Below are 23590 nucleotides of genomic sequence, written 5' to 3'. Positions count from 1 at the left end.
ATCAATGTCATATAAATTCCTCCAGAACCTCAGGAGCTAGAAGGAAATCAGGTTCAGGAGGCTGGGAACCAAATGCTCTGCCCAGCAGAGTGCAGAGAACAAAGCTTTTAGAATATAAAAAACTTGAGTTCAAATCCTGCTTCTGCCTCTTACTAGCTGTGTGACCTTGAACAAATGACTTAACCTCTCTGAGTGTCAGTTCCTATATCTGTAAAATGGGAATAACATCTCACAGGGTTATCTTGAGGATTCAATGACGTGATACTGACAGAGAAGCTGGCATAGTGTTGGCATAGAGCAGGCGCGCAGTAAATGAGTTCTTTCCCAGCAGGCATAGGTAGGGACATGCACACTTACACCCATCTGCTGCACTAGGGCAACATCAGAGAAAAGGGGCCTGTGGGGAATGGCTGCTTGGTAACGCGGGAATGGCAGTCAGAAGCCACTTCCGCCTACACTGATCAGAATCTCCTAATCCTTCATGGCTCACCGAGGGGTGGGAGTTGGGGGGCTTCAGTGCTCTTTCCCGACATCCCATAATGCCATCTGGGCTTTCCATCTGGATCACTGCAGTCTCTCCACTCCATCTCTCTGACGGTGATGGGAAAGGCCACTGGCTCTCTTTGGTCAAAGGGCAGACCCCACCCCCCATCCCATTCCCGCCCACCTCTCCAGGCCCTCCCCTCCTCTGGGAACGGGCTGTTCTCTTTTGTGCCTGCAGGCCTTTGAACTTGCTCTGGAATGTCCTTCCATTCTCTGCCTGTGGAGCTCTTAATTGTCCTCCAGTGCCAGCTCAGTTGTCATCTCCTTAGTGACTCCTGTCCTCCCCTTTCTTGCTCCCATAGCATGGACTGGCCTGAGTGTCTCCAGAGCAGGGGCTGGCCTGCTCCGTCCTGGCTTCCCTCCACTGTGCACGGGGTCTGGCATGTGGTTGGTGCTCAATAAACGCGGGCTGGGGTAAAAGAACAAATGTGATTTTCCATGGCTGGCAGTGGGGTTCCCCTTAATAGGAGGCTTCCTGTAAAGGGGGCAGACCCCCTCAAGGGGTGTCTAGCTTGGGTCCTGCTGGAGTAGGCCTACTGCTGTGTCTAGGCTGGATGAGTAGGTGGGTGACAATTAGGCTGGTGTGCTCATACCATTGGATTCTGCACTCGCCTACTCGAAGCCAGGGCCTTGTCCACCTTGTCCCTGAACCGGGAGAGGAGACTGATAGGAAGAGGGTATGGAAGGGAGTCAACCGTCATGACCACTGGCAGCATTAGGGCAAGCTCTGTGAGGCTGGCGTCCTTAACTCATTTCACAGATCAGGACACTGAGGCTCAGTGGTGACTCACTTGCCCGGGGCCATGCAGGGAAGTTGCACAGAGCTGCAGCTGGAGCCAGGCCGGTCCACTCTAGAACGAGTTCTTTTCAAGATGCTGTCTTCTGCAGAAGTCATAACACAGCATCCAGAGGCAACAGGAATGGGGAAAGGCCCACGCTGAAAAGCTGAGTGTATGCATGTGCGCGTGTGTGTGATATTTCTCCTTCACCAATGACGGAGACAGAGAGAACGGATGGAGGATGCTTGTCAAAGGGGCTTTGGACAGCCTTTCCTCCCACATGGCTGGGGCAGGTCTGAGGGGTTCACGCTGGGCCTTGGGTTCATAAGGCAAGCCTCTGAGCAGTGGGACCGGTGAGGAATGCCTCTTTCAGCACAGCAATTCCCAGCCCAGGGGCCTTCAGCCAACCCACGTGTCTATCCCACCATGTTTGGTTCCTTGTACTACTTGGCCAAAGCCTCAACCCCAAAAGGGTGAGGAGGAAGTGTGGGGAGCAGGGGAGGAAGCCCTCCACGGTGAGGACAGAGGGGGACTCCAGACACAGGGGTGAAATGAGGGGAAGGAGCTGGGAACCAGGCTGCTTGGACTGAACCAACTCATCTCAGGGATGTGAGAGCCTTTATTGTTGATCAGAAATACGTGATCCAAAAAAATCTTGGGGCTTATTTCTATGCTTTTTGCATTCTGCTGTTGTAACTTTTTCTTAAATTTTTAGTGAAAGCTCCTTTTCAAAAATCTACTGTTGTTTCCACTGAAATTGAGAGAAAACAGGGATTGTAGGTACAAGGATTGAAGGTGCCTTCAGGAGCAGCACAGCCCGGAGGGGACTGGGGAACTGGGGGAGCTGGGGGAGGGCCGGAAGGAGAGAGGGGGAGCGAAGGGGGACCAGCAATCACACCAAGGAATAAACAATGGCTGTGAAGAAGGCTGGCTCTCCTGGTGCAGGGAGCTGTTTCAGGCCCAGGTGAGGTTCACAGGCAACCCCAGCACCTGGATCCAAAGCCAGGGCCCTGCAGCAGCTGCCAGCAGCTTTTACAGCTCCTGTATGGGTGCCAGGTGGGCGGCTGGCTTGACTCTTGCTGGAGCGGGAGAGGACGGTGCCAGGGAGCCTGCAGTGACCAGAAGATTCTGGCTTCAGGTAGAAAAAGAGCAAGGAGGCAAAAAAAAAAAAAAAGAGGCTGGAAAATTAAAGAGAAAAGAAGGCCTCAAGGAGCCTGGTGTGGCAGGGTTAATAGTTTCTTTCCTTCAAGAGAGATTTCATGCCACGTTGAATAAATAAAATAGTACGCAATTGCAAAAGACCTGTTCTGCAGTGTATTAGATACCAGCACACGGTTCCCCGCCTGTCAGCCGCCATCAGGGTGACTGATGACTTATCAAAAGCCACACTGACATTTCCAAATGAGATGTTTTGATAGAGGTGCCATTCAACAGAGCCAAAAAAGCCAGATAGAACCTGAATGTAAATGAGGCATATTTGTCACCTTTGTCTCACCTGTTTAAAGGTTTCTTGTCTGACAACGAGTCCTCCAGGAGAGAGCTAAGGAGAGAGAGAGGGGAGGGAGGAAGAGACAATCTTGAAAGAGCCTAAAGGAAGAGGAGGGTTGCAGCCTGAGAACAGGAGGAAGTCCGGGGCAGCAGAGGCCAGGGAGCTGGCTCTGATTTCCATGCTAAGTCACTCTGTGACTCAGCAGAAAAGAGCGGCGGTGAGAATAGAGGCCTGCACTGTCCAACATGGTAGCCCTGTTAAGAGAGCACGGAGCATCTGAAATGTGGCCGGTCCAAACGGAGATGTGCTGTACACGTAAATGCACATCAGCTTGTGAAGGTTTAATGTGCAAAAAGAATGCAAAATATCTCATTAATAAATGTGTTATACTGATGACATTTTAAAGTGATTATTTGGGTGATATATTATTGGGTTAAATAATATTATTAATTTCACCTTTTCTTTTTACCTTTTTAATGGGGCTACCAGAATATTAAAACCACCCACGTGGTTTGCATTATACTTCTGTTGAACAGCATTAGCACAGACTGGATCAGAAAAATTCAAACCCCACCTCCACCACTTACTCAAGGACTCTTGGTTGAGTCACTTAAGCTCTTCAAGTCTCAGTTTCCTCATCTTGTGAAATGTGACATTATGGGAGTGAGTTCTTGTGAGGTTGTTGTGAGGATTAAATAAAGTGATACGTGGAAAATGTGAGCTCCCCTTGCCCGTTCCTAGGAGCCAGGACTGAAGGAGCTCCTGGCCTCATCACTAGGTAGCTGCACGCTGAGATTTCCCGGCTCTCTGTGAGAATCCGGGAAACTGTTACCCATTTGTAGACCTTGGTTTTCTCAAGTGTAAAATGAAGGGATGCATGCAGATGACTTCTGAATCCTCCCCAAAGCTATATGACCGTTTGTCTGAATTACCCGACTTCTGTGTGCTCTGGTTTTCCCACCTGAATCTTTATGAGGGGCCAGCGGCAGGAGTGGCCTGAAGGGCAGAGGTGCAGTGGTGGTGCTTCTGACCTCCTAGGGTGACACGATGCACCTGTGCCTAAGGCAGGTGCCACTGCCCTGTGGGCTGGGATTTGGAACCACTGGGAGTGGTGCTGAAGCCCCCTCACCCTCAGTGTGTGAAGCCTGGGGCTATGGCCAGCTGAGGAACTCGAAGTGCTCTGATCGTAAAGTGTCTAGAGAATGTGGAGATGGCCTTAAAGCCTTTACCCAGGAGCATCACAGCATTGCGTAACCCCTGGGGAAATAAATATCCTTCCTACAGAGCTGTCTGGGCTCCCGCTGCTGCCAGCAACCAGCCCTCCTTCTCTCCCGAGTCTCCTAGCGCCCCAGGCGAGTGCAGGGTAGGGATGAAGGTCGGGATGACCAGGGGGACCAAGGCAGGAAAATGGTGTTGACAGCAATCTGAAGACTTACAGTGTTAGCCAGTCCTCCAGGCCTCTGACAAGTCTGGCTGGGGGTTGACGGTTTCTCTCTCTGACCCTGAACTCCAAGGCCTTAAACAACAGGGTGAGACAGGAGGGAAGCATTAAAAGGTACAACCATTACCTGCTCCTGGGCATATATTCAGAAGGAACCCTACTTCAAAAAGACACCTGCACCCCAATGTTCACAGCAGCACTATTTACAATAGCCAAAACATGGAAACAGCCTAAATGTCCATCGACAGATGACTGGATAAAGAAGATGTGGTATATTTATACAATGGAATACTATTCAGCCATAAAAATGACAACACAACGCCATTTGCAGCACCATGGATATTCCTGGAGAATGTCATTCTAAGTGAAGTAAGCCAGAAAGAGAAAGAAAAATACCATACGAGATTGCTCATATGCAGAATCTAAATAAATAAATAAATAAATAAATACAAAACAGAAACAGACTCATAGACACAGAATACAAACTTGTGGTTGCCAAGGGGGAGGGGAGGTGGGTAGGGACAGACTGGGAGTTCAAAATTGGTAGATACTGACAGGCATATGTAGAATAGAGAACAAGATTACACTGTATAGCACAGGGAAATATATACAAGATCTTGTGGTAGTTTATGGTGAAAAAGAATGCGACAATGAATATATGTATGTTTATGTATAACTGAAAAATTGTGAATAAATAAAAATTGTGTGAATAAATTCTACACTGGAAATTGACACAACATTGTAAAATGACTATAACTCAACAAAAAAATGTTAAAATAAAAAAGGTACAACTATTAAAAGAAGGCCCTAGCTATTGAGGGTATGACAAAAACTGGTTAGAACCTACTAAGCCCAAGATGGCGGGAGGCGGGTCACACTGCCGCAGCAGGGGCTGTGGGAAGGCTGCCCTGTGATGAGGAACCAGCCACACTGTTTTCTCTTCTTTAGTGACGAGACATACAGTGATGAGCTCTAAGTGCCCTTGAAGGGCAAGGGGTACTGAGGCTGTGGACCCAACTTCCCCAAGCGCTTCCCTCAGGTCAGGCCGAGGAGGGAGGTGTGGCAGGGTGTTGCGGGAGGGAGGGAAGGAATGCAGGCAGGTGTCCCAGCTAAAACCACCAAAGGCAAGAAGAACAGTGGGGAAACAGTATAGGGCTGGAGCTGGGTCCAGGTAGGGGGCAGACAACTGGGAAAATGCAGAGAACACTGGAAAGGAGCCGCCACCTGTGCCTCCCTCAGGAGGCGATGACAGAGGGGCCTGGGCGGGACCCAGGTGAAGCTGTGGCCTCTCCCCAGGATGCCCTCCCTGGGGGATAAAGCTTACCGGCCTAGAAGCCTGCCTGAGTGGAAGCCTGGGAGAGGACTCAATCCAGTGGTCCAGGAAGCTGTGGATCAGCAAGGAAATCCCTTCTCAACTAGTTCCATGTGCTTTCCACATCCCCACGTGCCTCCGGGCAGTGGTCCCCCCAAACTGAAGGATGGCACCCAAGATGCAGTGGCGCCCACCAGGGTAAGCCGACAATGCCTCTTGTGCGGCAAAGCGGGTTTTGTTCAAGGGGTCCCACGGGGCGCTCCACGCCCGCCCGCTGCTGTGCAAACATGTCACCTGCCTGGCCTCCACGCACGCCGTTGCTCACCACTAGCCCTGCTTTACCTACGAGGAACGGGAGGCTCCAGACTTCAGGTTACTCCGTGGTGGGGGCAGCCCAGACCCCGGCAGCTCCTGCCCAGACATGGCCTGTCACCAGCCACGCCGCTGCCACCAGCGTGCAGAGGGGTGAGCTTCTGTCAGAGTCACAAAAGGTAGCGAGGGAGGCACTGGAGCCCCAAGACCCTGGCTTCAGGAAGGAGGAAGGGATTCGTGAAGGACACCGAGAGCTGATGGCAAAGCTAGGGTAAGAACTCAGAAATTCCTGCTTCCAAACAGAACTTCTCAAGCAGCAGCAACTCAACAACGTGGGGGAGCTCAGGGTCACGCCACAGCCAGGGCAGGAGCCAGCGTCCACTCCCTTACCTGCTGGATTAGGGTCAGTTCCCACTAAATAGTGACCTACTGGGGGTTGAGGACCCAGGGCTGAACAGCTCCACACATGAGAACCACGAGGCTGTGAGGTCCTGAAGGGCAGGGATGGTCTTATTTGTCTTTGTATCCGGCACCTCACATGGTTCCCAGCACACAGCTGCAGTGATGAATGAATGAATGTAACATGTGAATGAATGAATCAAACCAGCCTAACCGGAAATGAGGCTAAGTGGGGGGAGGGGCGTGGCAGACTCCGGACTTTACAGGCGCCTCGTGTCCTGCATCCTTGAGGATGCCAGGCACTGCTGGGGGCGGAGCCATGAGCAAGAGCGCAAAGCAGCACCCAAGGAGAGGAGAGACAAGTAAGCCATAAGAAGCATGATGGTGGGCGGTGTGTTCCTCCTGCTGAGGCCGGCCCCCTGTGTGACCTTGAGCAAGTCCCTGCTCCAGGCATTGGTTTGTTTAGTAGAAGCGGGGTTAGGCTAAATGATGCAAAGTCACCCACAGCAGCCCCCATGAGCAGCAGATGGCAGGCACTGGATCCCTCTCCCAGCTGCAGGGAATCACAGCCTCACCACAGGAGAGCAGGCAGCGAGTGGGGAAGAGCAAGGCGAGGCAGAGGCGCCTGGCACAAGGGAGGCAGGCAGTTGCTCCTGGAAGCTGGGTCCCCAGGGACCGCGCCACCAGAGGTAACTGGCTGTGACAGAGGATGGAGCTGGTAGTCAATTCCATTCAATAAAACTTTGATTGCCTAGGAGCCTTGTAAACAGGCAGCTCCCCTGTGGGCCCCAGGTACTCTCTTCCTGCCTCCCTCCTGCCAGCCCCTGCTCAGCCCAACCCTGCCCCATGCCAGACCCCAGGCCTCCCTCAGCCTCTGGTGCAAAAAGGGCAGCCCAGCGATAAATGCCCGCTGGCAGGTGAGGACCCAGGGCCATGGGGCAGTGGGAGGGTAGGGAGCCCGAATCACTTAGCCCTCATTAGTCCAAATTAAAATCAGGAGTGAGATGACAATTACAATTTGCAGCGGGCTAATTGTTTTCCCTCTGAAGCTGATCGTTTTGCAGATTGGGGAAATTAATTGTTTGAAGTCCCAGGTGAATTGGCTTTGAACCCAGCTGAGGCAAGGCAGTCCCTGCCTTCTCCTGGACAGGTCCGCCACCTCTTCACCACCCCTCAGGGCAGCCACCTAGCCTCAGGCTTCTGCCCTTTGGGATCCTCAGGCAGGAAGAGACTGAGGGTCTGGGGGTTCTGGGTAGGAGGAGGGGGGAACGTTGGCAGAGAGGCAGGGCTGGGGAAACAGCTGGTCAGAAGGTGCAGCTGGTCAGGAGCCAGCAGTGCCAGGGGCTTCCAGCCTAGCTGCCAGGAGGAGGCACTGCTGCTGCCTGACTTCCTGCCATCTGCCCAGCTGAGGGGTGGGTTCCGAGAAGCCTCCTTGGATTTGCCAGAAGTTCCCATTTTCACTGAGCATCCAATAGTCATTGCAACATTCAACAAACACAGCCTACTGTGTGCCAAGCACTGTTTAAGAAGGGCGAGGGACATGCAGTGACAAAACGGACACCACCCCCTAGCTCGTGGAGCTTACATGGTGGGGGGACGGACAAGAAACGGAGAGTAAATATGTAAGTAAATAAAACACCAGATAGTGACAAGGGCTCTAAAGGAGCACGGTCAGCAGAATGACCCTCCAAAGATCTTCACACCCTAATCCCTGGAATCTGCTGGATCTGTTACCTTACATAGCAAAGGGACAGTGCAGATGTAACTAAAGTCTTGGGCTTTAAGATTAGGGAGAGTGTCCCAGATTATCTGGGTGGGACAAACCTAATCATATGAGTCCTTAAAAGCAGAGAACTTTGTCCAGCTGGAAGCCGAGAGGGGGTCCAAGCATGTGAGGACTTGGTGCCCTGTTGCTGGTTCTGGGACGTAGGGGCGACGCACAAGGATTGAAGAGTGGCCTTTGGGAGCTGATCGCCAGTGAGCAAACAGGGGTCTCAGTCCTACAGCCGCAAGGAACTGGGTTCCACCTGAATGAGCTCAGAAGTGGACGCTCCTTAGAGCCCCCAGGTGAAGCATCCAGCCTGGCTGACACCTTGATTTTGGCCTTTTGAAACCTAGAGCAGAGAAACTAGCAGAGCCAACCCAGATGGACCCCTGACCTACAGAGCTGTGAGACAATATACACGTGTTGTTTTAAGCCGCTAAATTTGTGGCGATTTGTTGTAGCAGCAGTAGAAAACTAATTCAGGAACTGAACAGAGGGATGAGATGAAGGGCAATTTGCTGCTGTTTTACCCCGGGCGGCCAGAAGGCCTCTCAGAGGAGGGACCTGTGGACGGAGACCTGAATAAGGAGGCAGAGTACGGTGACCAATTTGTCCCCATTTCCCAGCTTTAACTCTAAAGTCCTGAGTCCACACAATAGTCATTAAAGCCTTATGTGAAGTAATAAAAGGCTAAAATGCACTGGGGGAAAAAAAAGTCCCAAGCAAACCAAATGGGTGGTCGCTGTAAGGCAGAGGGGACAGCAGGGCAAAGGCTCTGAGGTGGGGCCTTTCAGATGAGTCTCCACAAAAAGCATCCCAGGGGAAGTGCTGTCAAATACAGGAGCAGGTGACAGAGCTGCTGGGGCTCTTGCTCAGAAAACTTCAGAGTGGGGCCTGGGGACGAGCTCACGTCCCTGCTCAGAGGTGGAGCACTGGGGAGAATTCTCAGGGCTCCTTCCAGAACCCTCTCCTCCTGGCTGCGAAAGGCTTAGTTACCTCTGCCTTTCCGGTCCGGTCTCTGGGCTACATCCTCTCTGCCCCGCTCTGCCTCCTTCCCCAGCTGTCCCACGCCAGTGCCCAAGTGTCTCCTCGGCGCCCGGGTACCAGGTGCCCGCGGCTGCTGTCCCCAGCGGGATGCTGGCGCAGCGCCAGCGGCTCGCAGCAGGGGGAATTATTCAAGGCGCCTTTAATTAGTTGAGACAATAGGAGGCTGGAAAGAAGGGAAGACAGAGATCGGCGGCGGCTTCAAGCCTGTGAGCCTGAAGAAGCCTGAGAGGTAGAGGGAAAGGGAAAGGCAGAGACAAACTGTGGGATCCTCACGCCCTTCCGCTCCGCCCCCACGGTAGCCCCGCCTTTACACGAACCCATCCCCCTCCCAGAGCAGCAGGTCACCTCCAAACACTGGAGGCACGCACGTAAACAGCAGCTGTTGGCCTAAGCAGGAAGCCAAAGTTGTGCAGTGGGCGTGCAAAGACCCAGTTAAAATTCTGGCTCTTTATCTCGTTAGCTGCATGATGTCTGGCAAGTTAATCGTGCTGGGTCTCAGTTTTCTCTTCTGTACAATCACAATAATAATACCTACTTTGCAGGGTGGTTGTTGTAAAGATTAGAAATGTCAAAAAGTGCTCCACTTGGAGTAGGTACTGCAGAAATGGTGGCTATTTCGATTATGAGCACTGAACCTCCCATCCTGAATTGAATCCCAGCCCGCTGAATCCAACATTTCTCAAATCAGAGTGCTCCCAGGAATGCCCTGCAGCGTTTGTTAACACAGAAGTACCCTTCCCACTCCTCCAGTCCCTGATTCTGCAGGCCTGGGGGTAGAGCCCAGAAACCTGCAGACTGAATGTGCTTGCAAGCAGGTGATTCTGAAGTAGGCGGCTGGGTCCCCACTTGCTGCCCCAGGCCAGTGTCTACCTCTTGGGGGAGAAAGAGCCCAAGGCTGTCCTGCACCTGCATCCATTTCAGAAGCTGCCTCCACAGATGGAAAGAGCTTGCTGGGAGGTGGAGCCTTCCCCCGACCCTCTACCCTCACCTGGGAGCCTGCGCCTTCGGCAGCCTCCGCACTGTTGGTCCTCAGGCTCCCGGGATGTATGTTGTAAGAGCCTCAGGTGGCTGGAGCTGGGAGTCACCAGCACAGCCACCGCGTTTTGCTTCCTCATTTTTCAGTGGAAGAAACTGAGGCCCAGAGCAGGAAAGGACTCACCGGAACTCGGGGCTTCTGATTCTGATCTGCAAGATGAAAGTCTTTGGCCACATGACTGCCGGTCTGTCTCAACTCTGAAGTTCTGTGTTTGAGGGATTGCTTACTCCAGGAGTTGGCTCCACTGGCCCCTAGCTGAGGAAGCCCAGGGCTGATTGCCTTCCTTGATCTTTCAAACTCTCTGATTTCCAGACCAGGAGGTCTGTGAAACTTTGACCGCATCCTTACTCCCAGGTCTCATTCACTTTATGATTTATGTTTGGTGGGAGTTTTCTGCTCTTTCCTTTTTTTCTTTTTTCTCCTCCCTTTCTCTGTCTGTATGTTTATTCAAGCATTGGTTCTGTGCCTTTTCTCTGCCAGGGATATACAAGATGGCTAAGACCCAGCTCTGTCCTGGGGAAGCTCTTAGCCTAGCAGGGCAGACAGAAGGACACAGGTCTGAGATGGCCCCAGGGGCTGTGAGATGTGGCGAACAGGGGTATCTGCAACGGCAGGTGATGGAGGTGAGAGCCGCTGTGCGGCTCTCGGAGAGCCACATCCTTCCTCTTTCTCCTCTGTACCTCTCTCCTGCCTCTGGCTCTCTGTATCTACTTAGGTACCATACAGCATTGTTATCAAAAAATGAGAAAAACATGGAGAAAATTTAAACAACCTCCCTTTCGACCTCCCAACTCTAACTGACCACTGTTAACATTTTGATGTATGTCCTTTCAGGCTTTTTCCTATGGTGGTAAATCTGTTTTTCCCTCTGCCTGGGTTTCATGTCCTCTTTCTTGTTTTGGTGGCGCATATCCTCAAGTTACTTTTCAAAAAGAAGTAAATTTCTTAAAAATTTGCATGTTTGAAAACGTCTTCCTTTAATCTCCGTAATGAATTGATAGACTGACTGAAAATATAATTTCAGATTGAAAAAATTTTCCCTCATATGTTTGAAGGCATTTTTCCATTATCTACTTGCTTCCAGGGTTCTATTAAGAAGTCTGCTGTTATCCTGAAGCCTGTCTTTTTCTTTGCGGAATCTTCACTTAATCCTTGGCATTTTGAAATGTCAAAATGTGTCTTTCCAAGGGTCCTTTGTCATTAATCGTGCTGGGCACCTAATGGATCCTTGCAATCTGGGAAGTATGTGATCACTTTCATCCAAGGAAATGGAATATATTTTTAATTTCTAAGAGTTCTCTGCATTTTCCTTAAAATACAAAAATCACCCAAATGTCCATCAGCTGATAAGTGGGTAAGTAAAATGTGAAATATCCACACATGCAATATCATCCATGCATGCAATATTTACGACACATGCAATATTATCCACACATGCAATGTTATCCAGCCACACAAGGAATGAAGTACTGATACATGCTCCGATGTGGATGCATCTTGAAAATATTATGCTAAGCAAAAGCATCCAGACACAAAGGTCATATAATTGCCTGATTCCACGTATGAAATGCCCAGAATAGGTAGATGCAGAGAGACAGAAAGTAGATGCGTGGTTGCCAAGGGGTGGGGAGAAAGGATGCAGAGTAACTGCTTATGGGTATGGGGTTTCTTTGGGGGATGATGAAAACATTCTAGAATCACTGGTGATGGCTGCACAACCTTGTGAATCTACTAAAAACCATTAAATTGTACATTTTTAAAGGGAGAATTTTATGGTATATGAATTATATCTCAATTTTTTTTTAAAGGCTCCTTGTTCTTGTTCTGTGGGCATAAAATCCTCTCTCCTCTCTCTGAAGATATCAATCGTGGTGGTGGTGGTTTTTATGTTTTCTTTTGCTCCTTGCATAGTATTTACTGTCTTCAATCTGTTTGTTTTGGCTAATGTTTTTTTTTTTTTTTATTGGACGCTTTCCTTAAAAATCTAGTAGTGCCTGACCGATGGCTTTTTCACGGGTGAGGTATTTAGAAGCTGACTGGGAGCTCTGTGAGCAGGGGCAGAGCTTGGTGCTGGGAGGTCTCCCCCTGGGAGGTTTCAGTGGAGTTCCCCAAATGTCACCATTTGCCCAGTTACTGGCATTCCTAGAGCCAAAAGGAGGAAAAGGGCAAGGGGCTCCCCCATTTGGCTTGCAAACATTCGGCAAATCCCCATTTTTCAATACATTATCTCATCTCCACTCACACTTGTACCCACATCCCCAAACCAGTGCATCTCAGTTTCCACGTCTCCGGCGAATTAAGTTCTCTCCAGGATGCTATTAAAGTGGGGATAGCTCCGTGGTGAAACGGGGTGAAGAATCACTCTGTGGTTTCACTCTCCTGTTTTTGGCATCCTCCACATCCTATCTTTAGATGTCATTGATTTCTGAGGATTTCTGTGGTTCAATGGCAGGAATCTGTCCACTTCTCAATGTCCACTCCTTCTCCAGTGGGATCGCTAGGTTTTAGTTTCTCTAGCAAGCCAAGTCAGTTAGCTCCTCAACTTCCAAAGCTGCACGGACATCACGGGTCCACTGTGGTCCCCACACCCTCGCCCTTGTGGGCTCACCCCTCGTCTGCTCCTTTCCCCGGTGTCAGTGTGGCAGCGGAGAGAAACCCGGATGTGTTCAGTCCACCACGTTTATCGAAGCGCCTCTCTGCTATCTGTCGTTTGAAAAGCAGCAGACATTTGGCATTCCAGGTTTATCATAAACTGGTTTCCACCCTAACAAGCAACCCCAGTCTGGCATGAAACAGTGTACAGTGCTGACTTGCAGGAGCTGTGAGTGAGTCAGGGAAACCCCCAGGCAAGCTGAGATTTAGGTGAATTTGCCCTCGATTGCCAGCCTCGTTACATTTCTCAGCTGTACTTCACTGCATTTTATGGGGGAAATTACAGGGCAGTCTGTAATCCATGGATTCATGAAGGGCTATGATGTCTCCCTTGAGAATGTCAAGGGTCTAGCATACCATAGTGTCACCATGGAAACTAGTTGTCTGGTGACAGTTGGGCTTAGAGACATCCACAATGGTGGAGTGCGCATGGATTCTGGCTCTGGTAATGGACAGGAAGCGGTCCCTGGAGAGATGGCCACACTCACCTTAATGACCAGCCATAGCCTTCAGGACGTCTCCTGGGCCTCCTCCCTCCCTGAGCACCTGCCATGGGGCCTGGCTTGAAGCACTTTGGCTCAGAGATGGAGGAGGGAGAGGGTGAGCCTGTCTGGCCCCCTAAGATCTGGAATCATTCAAGTACTCCTGAACTGCTTCCAGCCCCCAGGACTTCTGCTTCACGCTCACCCAAGCAAGGGAGAGTTGGCTCAGAGCTCTTTCAGCGGCCAGCAGTTCATAATCAACTTTCAGAGTGCGGAGGGGAGAATGAGACGTATTGTTCTAAAGTCACGTGTGTTTGGCTTTGAAATTCATTAGTTTCCCACCCACCCCTACATATTTACTATGCAAAAGAATTAATACCTGTTAAGTGCTTAGAACAGTCTGACTTGAGGTAAGTGCTTTATAAGTGTTTGCTATTATTATTATTATTATTATTATTATTATTATTATTATTATTATTATTATTACAAAAATTGTAGTTAGCTTGAGTCCATGTGAAAACAAGTTTGCGCCCCCTGTCTCTCTGCAACTCCCTCAACTCAGAAAATGCAAAATGTGGAGACCCAGGGATCGAGAACTCCTGGGTCTCTGACTCTTCACACAACAGCAAAAAAACCACCATCCAAATATTTTGCTTATTAGTTCTCCCCATTCCCTGGATTGGTGAACTCACTCCCTGTCCACCCTACCCCTTGACACTTACCGGGAACCAGTTAGTTGATGTCTGTAACGCCATTTGTGACTCTCCCTCTCCAGGCTGCCCTGATGGCTGGCCCCTCCGGGTCCAGGGCTCACAGGCAGGCCTGGCTCCTTCTTCCCGGCTTTGTCCCTGTGGTTCCAGGACATCCCTGGTCGGGAAATGGCCTTGGCTGGCCATAGGGTTCTCGCTCCTCCACTCCAGTGGTGGGAGCTGAACTCTAGCTCCCCTGTCCACCCCCACTTCTCTCTTTCAGCGGCTCCTCCCTTTTACAAATGTGTCTTCTTGCCTGTTCTGTCCCTGTCACCATCATCTCACTTTCTCCTTTCTTCCCTGGGCCAGGAGCCCCTGGAGGGCAGGTCTTCTCCTTCTTTACAGTCTGAACACCTAGCATGGGACCTGGCATGTAGTAGATGCTCAAAATATGTATATATATTTTTTCTTTTTAGAATGACGGAATCCTCTTTCTGTGTTGCCCTGTATCTGTATCTGCTTTGGGTCCTGTGCTCGTACCCCCGACTCCACACCCTTGCTGGCTTCCACTCAAAGCCTCGGCTGCTCCTCTTCCTGGCTGGGTGCGAAGGAGCTAGTGGTCCCCAGCACCGGGAAAGCCCTGTTGACCTCAGCTGGCAGGGAAAGGCCTGAACAGGCTGCATAGCTCAGCACGTCAGGACTGATACCTACTGATGAGAGGTAGGCTTGTTCTGTGCAATTTCCATCTCATTTGTCTTTTCATTTGTAGCTTAAATTGGCCAATTTTGTCTGGAATGTGCCTGGACTCTAGCAATCCACACACAACAAATGCGTGTCCCCAGCAGCTGTGACAGAGAGACTGGCAGGGGGACAAGCCCTGGTCTTTGACAGCAGCTCAGTGATGGGCCCCGAGCCTCCTGCAGCACTAAGGCTTGAAGGATGGCAACTAAACGCGATTCCTCCAAGGCCTAAGGAGGGGAGGGCAGGGAAGAGACTGCAATGAGCAGAGTTAGGGTTAGGCCCTGGAAAAATCCGTTTTCTTTTTTCCCTTTTTTATTGGGTCCTATCTACCAACCTATCTTGAGAGATTCGCTAAAGTGCAGGGAATGCAGGATAAATTGTTGGGGCCTTTAAAAGTAGTCAGCGTTGACATAGTGTTGAGGGAAAAAAGCCGAATAGTCTCATGAAATCAAAAATCGCCTAACTCATGTATGTTGCTAGAACTCTGAACAGTGCCGCTGAGTGTCGGGGCCACGAGGGAGCCTTCCTGGGGGGCGGGAAGCGGTCTGCGTCTTGATCTGGGCTGTGGCAACATGGGGGGGATGGTACACCCTGCGGACAGATTCGCCAAGTTGCCCGCTTAGGATCTGTGCGCTTCACTGTGTGAGTTCTGCATCAATACAAACGAGGAAAAGAAAGTCACACCAATGGTTTTCCAACTTAACTGTGCATTAGAATCACATGGGAGTGCATTTAAAAATGCAGATTTCTGGACACCCTGGAACTACTGAGTCAGTCTGGAGTGCCGTCTGGGCATCTGCATTGTTAACAATCCCCTGCTCCCCCCGAGAGTGATTTTGAGACAATGGTCCACGGATCAAACAAGACCACATGGGGCTTGGAGGTCTGTCCTGTCTAATGGCCTAGGTGCCATCCTGCTGGGAGCCACAGTGGGCAGCTAGGGGGTTAAGGGCTCCCAGACACCCTTGGCAGAAAGGGTCCGGGGCTGGCCATACTGCGGCATCGAGGAAGCACTGTGGTCAGATAGACGTGGCAGTGGGGAGTGAGAGGCAGCTCTCTGGCCTAACAAAAATCAGGGCAGGGAGTGGGCCCCTCATCGGGGAAGAGAATTACCCTGAGCAAGGAATCCTCTCCAGCACTCCTGTCCCTGGGGACCCTGCCCCAGGACGGCCAGGCGAACGTCGAGCAGATGTGGTGGCTAGGGAAGGCTGGTCCCCAGCAGAGGTGGAGTTCCGCAGAATGGCCTAATGATCCCACGGGGACGAGACTGTGTTTGATCAGTTGTGCATTCCTCAGCAAGCGCCTGTCCTTGGACAGGAAGAAGGAACCCAAGACTGAGACATGGGGCTAAAGAGGAGACCCTGGGGCGGGTGGAGACAATGTGGCATTTCCATGGATGAGTGTCTGGAAATGGCAAATTATGTTTTTTGAGCTGCCCTTGACTTGGGGGCCTGGGAGGGGAGTCAGATATGGGGCTTGAGAACAGGGAAAGGAGCAACATTTGGGAAGCATTCACCATATGCCAGACCTTATCGAAACACCATGTCATCTGATCCTCACGGTAATTCTGACGTGACTTACATCTGTTTTAATAGATGATGAAACTAAGACCAAGAGACATTCACCAGCTTGTCCACAGCCACAAACTCACGAACAGCTGGAATTTGAACTCGGGTCCGTGTGACTCAAACCGCTGCAGTCTTTCTGTATTTCCTGCTGTCTCTCCCTCTCAACCTCAAACTGCTATCAGACATTTAAGAATTTGCAGAATGCTTTCTCAGACATTATCTTACTTGATTTTCATGAACACTTTGTGTCACACAGGTATAAGTCCCATTTTTTGGATGAAAAATTGAAATTCAGGCAAAGGCTAACCTGCCCAAAATCAAATAGCTGGTAAGTAGCTGGGAACTGGGCCTTAAGGCACAGGCCAGATGGCTCTAAATTTGCCACAATCCCTTGTCTGGACACTGAGAAACACAGTCCAGCCTGGTCATGTCTCAGAGAATCTGGAGACACCACAGCTTAGAGCACAGCTTGGTTTCATGATGACTGGTTTTACTAAACCCCTTTAGGGACTGAGATGGAAAAATGACCTCAGCAGGGAAATGGAGGTCCAAAGAGCTCTGGTGAGTCGCTCAAGATTACACTGGACATTGAAGCTGGAGCTGAGACAGAACCCATGTTTCTCAAATGGGTCATTTCCCAAGGCCTTTTGGGATATTCCTTCAACCTTATTCATATTCTTTGCCTCAGGGGCTCTGGCCTCCATCCTTCACTTGGACTGATGCCAACAATGCAAAAGAAGCTTTAACCAACACTGGGGTTGGGTGGGAGGGCAGGACAGAAGCCTCAGAGGCCTCAGCTCACGGACCTGGGGCACGTCAGCAAGGAACAGGTGGGAACAGGGATGTGTCATCCTGGACATCTGCCCTGACTCCCCCCACAAGGGCTTTTCCCAAGCCTTCTCCCTTGGTTAACTTGGCCATCAGGGGTCAACACACTACAAGAGAGGAATGCTGTATTTGGGGGTGACCTGCCAGTATCTGGACTGCTCTGATGTGCCAAGTCTTCGTACGGGGACAGCCATCACAGACCCTCTGTTCTGCCTGTGTGTGCACTCGGGGATTATTCACTTGGTGGCTTCTCCCCAGCAAACATTCTTTGTCCATCCTGGTTTCTCCTCACTGCCTACGCTACTCTGGGAAATGCAACCAGCGCTCTCCAAATCAGATCTAATTAGAACAGCAAATCAGGGCACTCAAGTCATCACGGCGCACTCCAAGCGTGAGTGAAAACGCTGTTTGGATTCTCCTGCAAGGTGCTTGTTGTGGCTGTTGTGTTTCCTTAGATTATCCACTCCCTGCTTCCCGCCTTCCATCACCCCCCTAACGGAGAGGCGGGGCGCAGTCCCCCACAGGCTGGCATTCATCTTCCCAGTCTGACCCTCTTGCAGGCTATTAAGCTGCTGTTGCAAGATTGAGCAGGGCAGAAAAATGAGAACAGTGCACAGAGAGCAGTGAGGGCAAATGGGGCTCTTTTAGAACAGGATCCATTGATAAGTCAGGCCAAGAAGAAACGGCCTCAAGCTCTGAGATGTGGGGACCTCCCCAGACAAAAAGAGCAGGTGAAAGGGAGAGGAAGAGGCCAGGCTGGGAGGGTCTCTAGAAGGCTGGGCCTCCTAGGAGCGGAGGCCCCAGGAAGTGAGGCAAAGGTACCTGCGGTCAGTGCCGCCCCTGTCTCAGTGGAAGGATGAGCAATTCTCCCTGCCCCTGCCCCGCTGCTCTCCTCCCAAACCACTGCAGGAAGGAACTACAGAAGCCAACGGTCCAACCACACGACGGCTGCATGATTCCAGTCTCACCAGGTCCTCTCTGCTGCAATCCTTTGATTGGTCTCTCGCTGCCGCCCTGGCACACTCTGCAGAGCCCTCTTCTAGGTCTGCTGCGCACTGTGCTCCTGTCCTCCGGACAGGTGACCTTGCCGACTGGCGGGCTGATGGACGGGCAGGCCTGACCTCCGCTGCCCTTCAGCACTGTGCCTCCTTTCCCACACTTCTGCCCAGCTGCCCATCCTCGCTTCCTTCCCTCTGGCTTAAGGAAAGGGTTTTCTCCTTCTGAAAACCAGCTTCGTGGTGGGGGAGGGTCTAGCTCAGTGGCAGAGCGCGTGCTTAGCATGCACGAGGTCCTGGGTTCAATCCTCAGTGCTACCATTAAAATCAGTAAGTAAATAAACCGAATTACCCTGCACCAAAATAAATAAATAAATAAATAAAATATTTTTAAAAACAATAAAAATCAATCTCATCCCTTCCCACCTCCTCAGGAAACAGTCCTTCGCTCACCCTCTCTCCACCTTTAAAATCAACAGTGAAAATGCCGCTTTTTTCTGGTCTCCCCCCCCCCCCGAACACAGACCCTTCTTGCTTAGACGCCTGTGGGTTGCTTTTCAATCTCATAGCATTTTCTCAGCTTTCAACCCCCAGGAGCTCTTGACGGAATCATCCAGCAGGGCTAGTAGCCCTTCCTTCTTGGAACTCTGACTGTCTTCTGCGCTCGCCCTCCCTCTGGGACCAGCCTCTCCTGCAGGCCCACGCCCCTTCTTCCCCGGCTGCCTCCCCTCCGTCCTCTTGTGCTCTCTGGTCACACTGGCAGTGCCACCCCAGTGACCATCCACTGCTGTCATCTTTTCTCTCCATTCAGTTCCCTCAGCTACCAAACTTCAGCTCGAGTCCTTGGAACACTGGTCCTAAGCTTCATGTGTTCTTATGCTACAATAATTGGAATGTAAAATATAACAGTGGTTAATTTCTTCATTGTAGATAGAATGTTATGATGATGATAAACACTCTTGTTTAATGCTTATTGTCTGGAAGTCTGACTGGCAAAGACATGACAAATAAATGCAAAAAAGAAATCAGGAAATAAACAAAAAATCACGGGTCCTAAATCAGACATGCCACATCTTCTGCCCCAGTATTGCCACCTCCTAGCAAGCCCATCGTCCCCACAGTCCATTCCACCTCCCCGAGCATCACTCCACTCCCTTCAGGGAGATGAGTCAACTCTTCCTTGGAAGTGCCCCTGACAACAGGGTGCTCGTGCGCTCCCAGGGGTCTGAGGACACAGTCCCAAAAGGCCTGCAGGAAGGTCAAAATTACTTCGAAGTCTTGTTTTAAACCTCTGTGAACTTCTTACCAGATCTGTATTTGCTTTCCCCTGTTTCCTCCCTGAGTCTCTGAGTCAAGGCGGTCCCACCCCCGAGAGGCACGTCCCAGGCCTGTTTATCAGCAGCCAGCCAGTCGCACCTCCTCCGGGACACCTTCTCCCATTAACAGGGTCTCTCTTTTCCACCAGCTATCGCTGGCTTTAGGGCCCGTGCCATTTAGTTTGGCCTTTGATTATTCTTACTTGCTTTGAGGCCAGGTCAACACCATTAGCCGTCCCTGGAGGGCGGGGCCTGCAGGCTCACCCCTTTTGTCTGTCTCTCTGACACATGGCCCTTGGTAAGGCCTTGGCTGGACTAAAATCACAGGTTCCCTCTGAGGCCATGGGACATGTTTCCAAACTTTCTCCGTCGAAGTCCCACCCTGGAGACCCCACCTATCCCCACCATGTCCCGGGGGTTGGGGTTGGCTCTCTTGTCACCTCACCTCTCCAAACAGCCGGATGGCAGAGATACTTAAGCAAGCCGGTCCCCTGGGCCTTGGGCCCGGGTCGTGACTAGTCCAGCCCACGGTGCCTTTCCAATCATTTAACCACATTTGGCTCCACACCTGAGGCTGAGGATTCACAATTGCTCCACAAATCCTCCTTAATTAAACCTCCGGAGGCCCCTACCGAGTGGCAATAACTCGGCTCCTCTCCTACAGGCAAAGATGCCCCGATGGACTTCTCAGCTTAGGGTGGGCCCTGGCCAGACCCCACCCATCGTCTGTGCAGCCTGCACCAGCACAGCCTGACGGGAAGCAGCTGAGAGGGTGGTGCTGACAAGAAGCAGGAGCTGGAAGGGTTTCTCTGCACGGCGTTAAAACGAACAACCTGCAAATTAGATGCAAAATACCACACCAATAAGGCGTATATTAATTTGGAACCAATAGCTTTGGGCATTTTAGGTAATAAAATGCCAGCCCTGTATGTGATCATATTTACTGCCCCTATTTCCTTTTCTGATAGTCCAAGTAAAACTGAAAGTGCGGTCATGTAAGATATTGAGAGGAATGTATTTCTGTCTGGCGAATGTCAAGGCACAGGGGTAAGTTAGACGTTACGGCTACCTATGTAAACACAGAGGCTACTTCATCCACATCCCCACTGGCAAGCACTCCTGAGCACCTACTCTGGGTAAAACACCAGGCTGGGCACTAGGAGAAGAGCATGAAGTGCCCTCATTCAGTTGAGTTCAGTTCAATACACATCTATTAGGTGCCTATTACTCAACATTTATTAAATGCCACTTACTAGCTGAGTGACCTTGGGCACGTTAGTTCTCTCACTTGAAAACGGGGTAACGCAAATGTACTTCAGTGGGTGAGTGGCTACCCTGCGGCACATTCCAACCACAGGACACTACTCAGCAACAAAGGGGAACAAACTATTGATTTAGGGGAGTAATCTGGATGAACCTCGAGAAAACTATGCTGATGAAAAAGAAGGCAATAGCAAAAAAATTATAGGCTGTATGATTCTGTTTATATAACATTTGTTTGTTCAAATAACATTTGTTATTTGAAATAACATCATAGAGGACTGAAACATTACACCGTACACCAGAAACTGACACGTTGTAACTGACTATACTTCAATCAAACAAAAAAAATCACAGATACAGAGGACACATTAGTGGCTGCCAGGGGTCAGGGATGAGGGTGTGTGGCTATGAAAGTTAGCGCCAGGGACCTCGTGATGGTGCAGTGAAGTATCTTGATTGTGGTGGTGGTGGTTACGGAAAGCTACCCACACACAAATGAAATGTGGATAAGTGCTATGAATTTTACCAAAGTCAGTTTCCTGGTTTTGATATTGCACTACAGCTGTGGAAGATGTCAGCGCTGGGGGAGGCTGGATGAGGGGTACTCCAGACTTCCCTGCACATTTCTTTGCACTTCCAGGGAATTTATACTTATTTTAAAAGAAAAAGGTTTTCTAAAAATAGGGTATAGTACCTACAGGGTAAGGTTATTTTTAAGGTTCGATGAGTTAATATAAAGCACTTAACAGAGCACCTAGCACACAGCAAGACTTTGTCATGTGTCGTTGTTATTGTCACTGCTACGTGCCAGGCGCTGGGAGCACCAACACGTATAAGTTGCAATCTCTGTCTTTAAGGAGGTTTCAGTCCAGCAGAAGAGGAAGACGCAGCAATGAGATTTTCAATAGGATGCGCTGAGTGCCCTCGGTACGTGGGAGGAGGTCTCAGGGCTTTGGGGAAGGCTTCCTGGAAAAGATGTCACGAGAGCTGAGGACTGAAGCATGAGAAGAGCCAGCCAGGTGAGGAGCATGTGAAGGGCACCCCAGCGAAGGCACAGATGAGCAAAGCTTGCAGGTGTGGAGAGCATGGGAAGGGCCAGGAACCAGGGGCAGCTGGTTTCAGTCCCGCATTTAGGAGGCAAAGAGTGGCAGGGAAGAGGCTGGCATGTATGCCTCAAGAACTCAGGCATCATCCCCCAGGAGGCAGGCGTGAGGGGCCACTGTCCCACATGGGCCTCAATCACCCCGGTTCTTCACTCTGGGTTTTCCAGGCAGCCCTGCTCCTGGGACTCAGCCTGATCAGTCACTCTGTCCTGGCACGGAGTGAGGGACCATGAGAATGAGAAAAGTGGGAGGCCTAGCGCAGGCTCAGCAAAGCCCACTTGGATTGGCCTTAACCACACAAAGGGTGAATCTACTGCAAACTGCCCATCACATTCTGGACCCACTTCCTCATTCCCACCCCATGAGGGTTTCTTTGTTTTTTGGTACCAGTCCTCCTTCTACTACTGTGGGTAATCCTGAACCTGCAGCAGCCTCTTTCCTACAGGCATGTACCTGCAGCCATGCAGACAGCACAGAAATGGGGCCACAGGCTCCAGGCTCGAGTCTAAGTCTTCGTCGATCAGCCCCTTGACTCTGAGCAAGTTGCTAACCCTTTCTGGGCAGTAGTTTCCCCCTGTGGTGAAACAAGTGATCATAACACACACCCCAGCTTCCTCGCAGGGGTGGCTCAAAGGATGTAAAAAAAATCAGAACATCATAATGTATGTGAAAGAGCTTTGTAGGTTGTAAACAACTGTTCAGATGTGAAAGATTATTGTTATTGTTCCTGAAAGAACTATTGGTGAAGAGGAGTCTACATCTCTGGTTGGGAAATCAGAGTAAATCTCCTTTGAATCTAGGCAAAGTCTTTAGCTGAGGAAAGACAGTGGTGGGAAAGGAAAGGGGAGAGGAGCAGGGGCCCTGTTTCTTTCTATGGCAGAACAAGAGCAAGGCAGTGGCCATCTGGTCTACCGAGGCCACACTCTCGGTAGCTTTCCCCTCCCGCTTTTTTCATGAGATCCTTTCTGTATTTAAAGACCTTTCACTAATTAATTCACTCCCCAAATATTTTTTGAATGCCTGCTCTGTGCCAGGTACCACTGTTACAATGATGAACTAAACAGACAGGGTCTCTGCCCTCATGGGTCATAGTCTAGGGGCAGAGCCAGACATTTATCCAATAAGCACACAATTATATAATCAGAGACCAGGATGTGTGTTATGAAGGAAGCATCTAGGATGTTAGAAGTGTTTAACGGAGGCCTGATCAAATTCTGGAGGTACCCTGGGGAAGCTTTTTTAAGGAAGGGCTATTTGAGCTGAGATCTGAAAGATAACAAGAACTTAGGGAGAAGTATGGAGTGGGAGGAGTGACTGAGGGCCAGGGAACAGCATGTGCATAAAGATGATGAGGCAAAAAGAAGCTTAGCAGTCAAAGAATGGAAAGAAGCCAATGTGAGCGTGCAGAGCACGAGAGGGCGGAGGAGGGGGTGCTGGGGATCACCGACGAGTTCTGAGAGTATGGGAGGCTGTGACCAGATCCAACCTGTGCTCTTAAAAAATCATTCTAGCAGCTATTTGGATTCTGAGCAGGCAAGTGTGGATGCAGGCATGCCCGTGGGAAGGTGGTTCCGGTGGCCTAGGTGAGAGGTGAGGGCAGCCTGAAGTAAAGTGGAGACTGTGAAGATGGGGAGGAGTGGACGGATGGGGGTGCCGTTTCAGAGATTAGACAGGACCTGGTGATGGACTGGATATAAGGGAATAAGGGGAAGAGCTGACAGTGACTCCCAGATTGAGACTCTGGGTACTGCTTTGAGGCGGCACCATTTAAAAACCAGGCAACACTGGAGGGGTGGAGTGGCAGTGGGATTTAGGAGAATCGTGACTCTG

The 23590-nt window shown here is 50.5% G+C and overlaps 1 protein-coding gene and 1 long non-coding RNA gene across 4 annotated transcripts in view; one reads left to right on the top strand and one right to left on the bottom strand.

Annotated features, from left to right (window-relative positions):
* The window catches only part of LRRN2 (leucine rich repeat neuronal 2), a 61709-nt gene that overhangs the window by 23097 nt on the left and 15022 nt on the right, over positions 1 to 23590 (bottom strand). Inside the window, exons 1-2 of one of the 3 annotated variants that reach the window (XM_072948376.1) lie at positions 13980 to 14598; positions 12732 to 12826 (exon numbers count right to left, since the gene is read on the bottom strand). The exons of the other annotated variants lie outside the window; for them this stretch is intronic. The gene's annotated coding sequence lies outside the window, so the exon portion shown is untranslated. Of the gene's footprint in view, positions 1 to 12731; positions 12827 to 13979; positions 14599 to 23590 lie in introns of those variants that run through there. 3 annotated transcript variants of the gene reach the window in all.
* LOC140688696 (uncharacterized) lies at positions 13030 to 20333 on the top strand. Its single transcript, XR_012063435.1, has 4 exons — positions 13030 to 13667; positions 14423 to 14666; positions 16512 to 16583; positions 20059 to 20333. It is a non-coding gene; the product is annotated as an uncharacterized lncRNA (long non-coding RNA).

The sequence above is a fragment of the Vicugna pacos genome, chromosome 23, assembly GCF_048564905.1.
Source record: "Vicugna pacos chromosome 23, VicPac4, whole genome shotgun sequence".
Lineage (NCBI taxonomy): Eukaryota > Metazoa > Chordata > Mammalia > Artiodactyla > Camelidae > Vicugna > Vicugna pacos.
The sequence above is the reverse complement of the archived record's forward strand: the minus strand, read 5'-3'. Positions and strand labels throughout refer to the sequence as shown.